At 40.7% G+C, this 9,657-nt stretch overlaps 1 pseudogene; it reads left to right on the top strand.

The window, feature by feature from the left end:
- The first annotated feature begins 471 nt into the window (after positions 1 to 471).
- On the top strand, positions 472 to 904 carry LOC102819963 (annotated as a pseudogene).
- The last annotated feature ends 8,753 nt before the right edge of the window (positions 905 to 9,657 follow it).

Genomic DNA, 9,657 nt, shown 5'->3' with positions numbered 1-9,657 from the left:
TCAGGACTGACTGTGAGGGTCGGAAATGTAGAAGTAGATGTTTTTTGACAAAAGGAGTGGAGTGATTGATTTTGCAGCCCAGAAGTAGAGGTCCCTGGGACTATTAAGTAAGAAGAGCAGAGAGAACGACCTTACGCAGAAAGGAAGTGATGCCAGGGATGGAGACAGAGACGATGACATGGACAGATGGAGCAGCTGGGGACAAGGGACTCAGGGAGACTGGGGGTGGGTGGGCAGGGCGGGCCTGTGGGGTGTATCCTTTGGTTATTTGTTGATGTATGGAGGGGATTGTAGTCATTGCAATGAAACAAAATATGATAGGATGAATGTAAAACTGATGTTCTCCCATATAAGTCCACATAATTCACAATCAAAACTAAAAAAAAAAAAAAAAAAAAATGGGTATCAGGGAGTTCTGGTCAATTTTCTCTCTATGAACTCCAAGCTGGCGCCGTGCGGTCTCCAGTGGAAATGGCTTGTACTGCTGTACGGTTCCCTCTGGCCCAGGGCAGGTTCATTTGTATCTGCCCTGTTTGTTTAAATAGCAAGAATACCATCGCTAAGGAAAGGCACATCCCCATAAATAAGGCTATTGAAAATTCACAGCTACAGAGATTCAAGATGTATGCTTAGCAATTGGAATTAATGCATTTCTTGAGAAAAATCAAATGTACTCTACAGAATGGAATCGTGATGTTCAATACTGAGGCAGAGTCTGGGTCCAACTCCAACAGGAAGATGGCAGCCTCTTTCTTGTTCAGTTTCTATCATGTAAGTCAATAATGTTGTATGCAGCAGAAATGATACCTAAACAAGGACATAGAAAACAGGTGGTGATGACCAAAGTTTTCAGCAAGGAGAGGGAAGTAAAAAGGAAAAGAGAAGAAGAAGTGATCTGCTATAAGAATCAAGGGACATGAATGAAGGCATCCATTTCCTATCAGAAAAATAAAAGAAGCTGTTTGTTTGCATCTTTCACTATGAAGTTTTGTGCCTCCCAGCTTCATCATCCACGTTGACAATGAAATAAATTAATATCAACATTTGCATCTAGCTTTTATGCAGTATAAAAGAAAAAATATCCTTTCAATGCTTTGCGTGGATGAACGAAGCGTATTTTTAAATGGACAATGGACTGTACCATACATTACTTGAAATCCTGTATCTGTTTATCCTCTGTGGAAACTATGTTTGAAATCAAGTTAATAACATTTGATCTCTATAATTTGTTCATCGTTAAAGTTAATGAAATAAAATTGAAACTGACTTTAAAAATAAAATGGGTATCAGAAGAGACTCTGAAACTTGCTCTTGAGTGTAGAGAAGCTAAAGAGAAATGGGGAGGTAAAAGAGCTGAACAGAACATTTCTGTGCGCACTGGAGGTGCTCACTCATCTATGCCAAGAAATTTAGATGACAGCTTCCCTGCTGACCAACTGGAAGAGAGCCATGGTTGTGCCCATTCCAAAGAGAGTTGACCCAATAGAACACAGAAATCATCAAACAATATCTTTAACATTACATGCAAGTAAAATTTGCTGAAGATAATTAAAAACAATAAAAATGGCTGCAACAGTTTAACTCAAGAGATGTGCCAGAAATTCAAACTAGATTTAGAAGAGGACATGCAACTTTTGATATCATTACTGATGTCAGATGGATCATGGCTGTAAGCAGAGAATCTCAGAAAGATGTTTTCTTGTGATTTATTGATATGCAAAGGCTTTCAATTGTGTTGTTGTTGTTGTTAAGTGCCGTCGAGTCGGTTCCGACCCATAGCGACCCTGTACAGGGTTTCCGAGGGTGTAAATCTTTACGGGAGTAGAAAGCCTCATCTTTCTCCCGTGGAGCGGCTGGTAGTTTTGAACCGCTGACCTTAAGGTTCACAGCCCAATTCGTAACCACTCCTGACAAACTATGGATGATATTGTGAAGAATGGGAATTCCAGAACACTGAATTGTGCTCTTGAAGAACCTGTACACACACCAAAAGGTAGATTTGCAAGCAGAACAAGGCATACTGAATGGTTTTAAATCAGGAAAGATGTGCACTGTTGTTGTATCTTTTCACCATACTTATTCATGTGTATGCTGAGCAGATAATCTGTGAAGCTAGATAATATGAAGAAAACTGTGGCGTCAGGATCAGAGGGGCCTGTTACATGCATATGATGCAGCCTTGCTCGCTGACAGGGGATAGGTTTTGAAATACTGCTGAAGATCAAAAACTTCAGTATGAATTGCACCTCAGTGTAAAGAAAACAAAAACCCTCACCAGTGGACCAATAAAAAACATCATGATAAATGGAAAAATGATAGCAATTGTCAAAGATTTCATTTTGCTTGGATCCTCCGTCAATATTTATGGAAGCAGCAGTCAAAAAATCAAATGACATATTGCATTAGGCACATCTGCTGCTGTTTAAGAGCAAGGATGTCAGTTTGAGGATTAAGATGTATGGCGCTGTGGGTTAATGCATTGGACTGCAAGGTTGGTTGTAACCACAAGGTCGGAGGTTCAAACTCACCAGTCGCTTCTTGGAAACCCTGTACAGGGTTGCTGTGAGTCGGAACTGACTCGGTGGCACTTAACAACAAACAACAACAACATAAGCCGTGAAGTCCTGGTGAGGTACTGCAAGATAATGCACTGGACCACAAGGTCAGTTTGAATAGCAAGGTCGGCAGTTCAAACCTCATCAGCCACTCCTCAGAAATCCTATACAGGGTTACTACGAATCAGAACTGACTCGATAGCGCGTAACATCAACCCAAGTCATGATGCTTTCAGTTACCTGACATGGATGTGAAAGTTTGAACACTAAATAAGAAAAACCAGAGAAGATTCAATGCATTTGAATTATGGTATATAAGACAAGATGGTGAGACTTCATCTCTCATACTTTGGACATGCTATCAGGAAGGATCAGTCTCTGGAGAAGGGCATCATGCTTGGTAAAGTGGAAGGTTGGCGATTAAGAAGAGCCCCAATGAGAAGGATTGGCATAGTGGCAGCAGCAATTGTGAGGATGGATGAGTACTGGGCAGTGTTTTGGTCTGTTGTGTGCAGGGTGAGTCAGAACTGACTCAATAGTATCTAACAACAACAAAAACAACATTGTAGTAAAATAATAATAAATGTTTGTTATCTTAACCACTGGTAAGTGTTGAATTCTGTGATAGTACATTCCCTGTGCTATTCATTTCCAAAAAGTTTACCTCACCTCAAACAGCAAATCAGCAGCCCTTCATCAGTCACTCCCATTTCCTCCTTCCCACAGTCCTTGATCCAAACAAAGCCAAACTCTCTGCCATATACTTACCATTAAGTACCATTGAGTTGGGTAGACTCATAGCAACTCTGTAAATCTTTCCAAACTGCAAATCTTTGCAGGAGCCAAAAGCCTCCTTTTTCTCCCACAATGATTTGAGCCGTTGGGCTCCAACCGCCAACCTTGTGGTTCCAAGTCCAGTGCTTATCCTAAAAAGCAACTGTGCTTCAACTTACAAATGTTGTTATTGTTAGGTGCCATCCAGTCGGTACTGATGCACAGCAACCTTACACACAGCAGAACGAAACACTGCCCAATTTTGGGCCAGTCTCACTACTGTTGCCATGCTTTAGTCCATCGATGCTGAGGTGACTGAATATACCTTGGCTTGGAACAGGTGCATCTTAATCCTCAAACTGATATCTTTACTCCTGAACAATTTAAAGATGACTTATGGAGCAGATTTGCCTAATGCAATAGGTCATTTGACTTCTTTGTTGACTATAGATCCAAGCAAAATGAAATCTTTGACAATTTCAAACTTTTCTTCATTTATCATGATGTTATTTATTGATCCAGTCATGAGGATTTTTTTTTTTTTTTTACTTTACAATCAGGTGCAATCCATACCGAAGGCTATATTCTTTTATCTTCATCTGTTAGGTTTTAAAGTCCTCTTGCCCTTTCAGCAAGATTGTTAAGAGTATTTCTCCAATCCTGGTGTCACATACTTCTTCACTCAGATTATTTGTTCAGCAAATAATAAATATGGTAAAAGTAAACAATTCAGGTGTACACCTTTCCTGATTTTAAATCATTCAGTATCAGTTTGAGCAATTGCCTCTTCATCTGTACACAATTAAGTGTTCTGGCATACCCATTCTTCACAATGTTATCAAATAATCCGAGAAGCTGGGTTCTTTGAAGAAAGTCATGGCATCAGGATTGGAGGAAGACTCATTAACAACCTGCTATATGCAGATGATACAACCTTGCTTGCTGAAAGTGAAGAGGACTTAAAACATTTACTGATGAAGATCAAAGAGCACAGCCTTTGGTATGGATTACATCTCAATGTAAAGAAAACAAAAATCCTCACCACTAGACCAATAAGCAACATTCTTATCAAGGAAGAAAAGACTGAAGTTGTCAAGGACTTCATTCTTCTTGGATCAACTATCCACACTCATGGAAGCAGCAGTCAAGAAATCAACGGACATATTGCATTAGGCAAATATGCTGCACAAGACCTTTTTAAAGTGTTGAAGAGCAAAGATGTCAGATTGAAGACTAAGGTGCGCCTGACCCAAGCCATGGTATTTTCAATAACCTCATATGCATACAAAAGGAACACCGTAGAAGAATTGATGCCTTTGAGTTATGGTATTGGAGGAGAATTTTGAAAGTGTCATGGCTGCCAAAAGAACCATGTTGGAAGAAGTGCAGCCAGAGTGCTCCTTAGAGGCCAAGATGGCCCAATTTCGTCTCTTATACTTTAGACATATTGTCAGGAGGGACCAGTCACTGGAAAAGGATATCGTGTTTGGTAAGGTGGAGGGTCAGAGAAAAAGAGGAAGATCCCCAGTGAGATGGATTGGCCAAGTGGCAGCATCGATGGACTCCAATGTGGCAATAATAGTGAGGTTGGCCCAGGATCAGGCAGTGTTTCATTCTGCTGTGCATAGGGTCGCTGTGAGTTGGTACTGACTTGATAGCACCTAACAACAACAACAATGCCTAAGTTGCCCATCCCTATCAATCATGTGTACTGAAGGGACAGGCTTGGTCCCTGACATGAAGACTCCTTCCCTCTTGGTTGGAATTTTGAGCAACTACATCCCTAAGCAAAGGTCCAGTTCATCAAATTGTAGCAATTTATGCTTGCTTCTTCATCATCCATAGTGACCCTGTGTAGGGTTTCTGATCAGCCATCTAAGCTATGTCAAATGGGAATTATGTGTAAGTTTGGGCATTTTTGCATGCTTCTCCCACTTCAGATCAGCTGGTGGCTTCACTCTCAACTCTAGCCCCCAGTGGCTAGGTCAGTGTCCATGGGCTTGGGAGTTCCCAAGTCTCCCTAAGCTTCAGACCAACCAGCCCTTCCTCTTTTCTCTCTCATCTCAAGGTTGACAGGTGTCTAGGGAACATGGTGGAACTCAGCTCATGTCTTTATTGCTGCATTTCCCCCACTTCCACTCACAAGTAGACGATGGTGGTCACCAGTGAGCTTACAAGCGTGCTCATGTGTTCCCTTTGAGTTTCAGTCTTGGAAGAGGGGTTACCCTGATGGATTAAATTTTCTTGCCTTGATGGCTCCCAGCCAAATGTTTACTTATGCTTCTAACAACCAAACAGTCTGATTTACCCCCTCCCCACTTGCTGGTCTTTATTTCAAGAACTATCATCTGTTTCTATATCTGTTCTGCATTGGTCTGCAAGTCCTTTCAAGTGGGAATGCCCCACTTTAGAAGGTTCTGAGTGGGACTTAGGATTCCACCTAAGGCCCCATATTCCACAAAGGCTTAACAAAAAAGCCTGTCTCACTGGGCAAATTCTAGTACCCCTTTTAGCTAATCCAATCAGTTGTAGGCTGAAGGTGGGTTTACAAGATTTCTGTAATCATATTTTCCAAAATCCTTTCTATTCTACTTAAATGTCTATTTTATATTAGTAGACAGGGGACACCAATAACCACAAGACAATCAAGCACCTTAACATTATTTCCCCTCCTTTACCCATTCAGACTATGTCTCCATCCCTGTATCACAAAGTCCTGTTATTCTAAGGTTGAGTATACACTAATATTTACCTCTATCCCATTTAGCCCATGCAAAGCTCCCTAAGTCTTTCCCTGTCTTCCTTGTTAATCCATCCCCTCCCCCTTCTAGTATATTGCCCTCCCCTTCCTTGTATATTGCTCTCCCCATTACCTGAGCTATCATTTGTCTATCCCCTAATCTGTGCCTTACTGTCCCCTCCCTTCCATCAAAGCATTTTTCTTTTATTATGGAAATCTTAAGCTTTTGCAATAATGGTCTCATGCAATATTTGTCCTTTTGTGACTAATTTCACTCAGCATAACGTTTTCAAGGTTCATCCATGTTATGATGTGTTTTGCAGATTCATCATTATTCTTCAAAGTAGCATAGTATTCTATTGTGTGTATGTACCAAAGTTTGTTTATCCATTCTTCAATTGAGGGGCACTTAGGCTGTCTCCATCTTTTTGCTGTTGTGAACAGTGCTACAATGAACACTGGTGTGCATATATCTCCTCATGTTCTGTCTCATATATTTGTGGGTCTATACCAAGTTGAGGGATTGCTGGATCATAAGGTATTTCTATTTCCAACTTTCTGAGGAAGCGCCATACAGTTTTCCAGAGTGGTTGTACCATGTAAAATAGTCTTTTATGTTGTTCAAAATAGGCATTTGAAATGAGTAAATCATTGATTTTGCAGATTCTATCATGTGATCTCCAGCATCATTTCTATCACTAATGCCGTATTTTCCAATCACTGATACTTTCTCTTATTTTCCAACCTTTGCATTCCAATCACTAGTAATTATCAATGCATCTTCATTGTATGTTTGATCAACTTCAGACTAAAGAAGGGGTTGATGTGTAAATTTTCATAATAATGATATTAACTGGTCTTCCTTGGATATTATCCAATGACAGACAGCATTATACTACAGGATTTGTTGTTTTTAAGCGCCATCAAGCTGATTCTGACTCATAGAGACCCTGTATGGGTTTTCTGAGGAATGGCTGGTGAGTTAGAAGAGTCAGGCTTGTGGTTCACACTGACCTTTCAGTACAGTGCCACACCAGGACTCCAGGTGCTACAGAACAGACCTTGAAATCGTCTTTATGATACTGAAAGAGACACCATTCCTCTTCAATTTGTGATTCCCAGCATAGTAAACCAGATGATCGTTAGATTTCAAGTGGTCAATACCAGTCCATTTCAGCTCACCGATGACTAGGATATCAATCTTTATGCATTCCATTTCATTTTTGACATCTTCCAATTTTCCTAGATTTATACTTTGTACACTTCATGTTCTGATTATTAAGGGTTGTTTGCATCTGTTACTCCTCATTTTGTGTTGTGTCCCATCAGCCAATGAAGGTCCTGAAAGCTTTACTCTATTCGTGTCATTGTGGTCAACTCTTCTTTGAGAAGGCAGCTCTTCTGTCATATTTTAGTGCCTTCAACCTGAGAGGCTCATCTTCCAGCAGTATGTCTGATAATGTTCTACTGCTATTTATAATGCTTTCATCTTCTGGTACTATATCTGACTATGTTGTTCTGATATTCGTAAGTTTTTCAGTGGCTAACTATTCAAAAGTAATCATTCTCTCCTTCTTCTTTGTCTTAGTCTGGAAGATCAGCTGAAAGCTGTCCATCATAGGTGACCCTGCGGGCATTTAGAATATCAGTCGCATAGCTGGCCGCATCATAACAACACACAAGCCACACAGTACAACAAAGCTGACAGAGGAGTGGTGGCAGCTGGGTGACCCTGCTGGTGTTTAAAATACTGGTAGCATAGTTTTCAGCATCACAGGAACACAGAAGCCACCACAGTATGGCAAACTGACAGGACTGGTGGTTTACCACAGCAGAGGCCAAATAATCTACCCAAGAAGTAATTTACTACAATTAATTTTTAATTTAATTTACCACAATTAATTTTTTAACAGCATAGGAAAATTTTCTTGAGTGCCTACTCTGTGGTAAGTGGTAAACAACCTGATCAAGGTTACTTGTCATAGGCACAAAGAATGATCTTGGAGAGAAAGTTAGACACTAAGTAAACATATAAGCAGTAAAGCTTCAGGTTGTAGTAGACAGTAAGATGAAGGAAACAGATTGGAGTGATAATGATGATGGAAATACTTTAGAAGAAGCCCTGGAGGTGTGGTGGGTTGCGTGTTGAGCTGCTAACCACAACGTCAGCAGTTCGAATTCACCAGTCATCCCAAGGGAGAAAGATGAGATTTTGTGTTCCCATGAAGATTTACAGCCTTGGAAATACTACATAGGGCTGCTGTGAGTCGGAACCAACTTGATAGCATTGGACTTTTTTTTTCTTTTTTGGAACGGGCAGTAAGAAAAAGGTCTCTAAAGTCCTGTCATAGCAAACAAATTAGAAAAAAATCTTAATGTCTAAGCATGAGTCCACTAAGTCACAAAAGATCATCTGGCTGAATGTCCATCCATGAAAATTCATTGCAAAGAGTAAAATCCTTTGTCAGAACTGCTTTCACGAATTCAGTGTGTCTTCTGCGCAGTACTTTCCTGGAGAGCAACAGTTTCCAACTTTTAAGGGTAGAAAATAATTTAGCTGGGAACATGTCACTGCCTCTTTATTCTAAGAAGGAATGTATAGAAGACAGTTTCAAGTGTTTGATGTCCAACTCCTAAAACTGTCAAAGAGCAGCAGGACGATCAAGAGGTTGATCTAAATCTTCATTCTGTGGTTTTACTTTTGTTCTGGTAGGCTTAGCAACACTAGGGTAAAAGAAACAACAACAACAAAACTACAGTGTGTGCATGGGAAACATATTTTTCCCTCCTTCTAGACAGACACATTGGAGAGCAGGGCGTGAGTCATGAGAAATGGCATCAATTGTGATAGAGCTGAAATACATACAACAATTTAAATAGCATCAAGAGTCTGGCCCACTCCTAGCTAAGCAGGAAATTCAAGGGTAATATAACACTTTGCTGTCAAGTACTGCCTTTGGAATAAAAGCATGTTTGAGATGACTTTTGGCTTTAATTTAGAATTTCTATGTTTCATCTGCTTCCAGAAAGAACTCCCCCCTGACTGCCCCTTAAGTTCTTAACTTGTGTTTCAAAAGTTCGTGTATATATATATATATTTGTTGTCATTAAGTGCCGTAGAGTCGGTTCCAACCCATAGCGACCCTGCATAGGGTTTCCGAGGAGTAGCTGGTGAACTTGAACTGCCGACCTTAAAGTTCAAACTGTTTTGCAGTCTGGCTCATTAACCCACAATGCCACACCAGCACTCCTGATATATACATATATATATGTTGTTAAGTGCCTTGGAGGTGGTCCCGACTCATAGAGACCCTGTACAGGGTTTCCGAGGCTGGAAATCTTTGCAGGAGCAGAAAGCCTCATCTTTCTCCCGCGGAACAGCTGGTAGTTTCAAACTGCAGGGTTTCCGAGGCTGGTAATCTTTGCAGGAGCAGAAAGCCTCATCTTTCTCCCGCGGAACAGCTGGTAGTTTCAAACTGTTGACCTTGCGGTTCACACCCCAATTCATAACCACTACTCTACCCTCGGAAACCCTGTACAGGGTCGCTATGGGTCGGAACCGACTCGACGGCACTTAACAACAACAAC

The sequence above is a fragment of the Chrysochloris asiatica genome, unplaced genomic scaffold, assembly GCF_000296735.1.
Source record: "Chrysochloris asiatica unplaced genomic scaffold, ChrAsi1.0 scaffold00258, whole genome shotgun sequence".
NCBI lineage: Eukaryota > Metazoa > Chordata > Mammalia > Afrosoricida > Chrysochloridae > Chrysochloris > Chrysochloris asiatica.
This window is presented reverse-complemented; position numbering and strand designations above follow the sequence as displayed.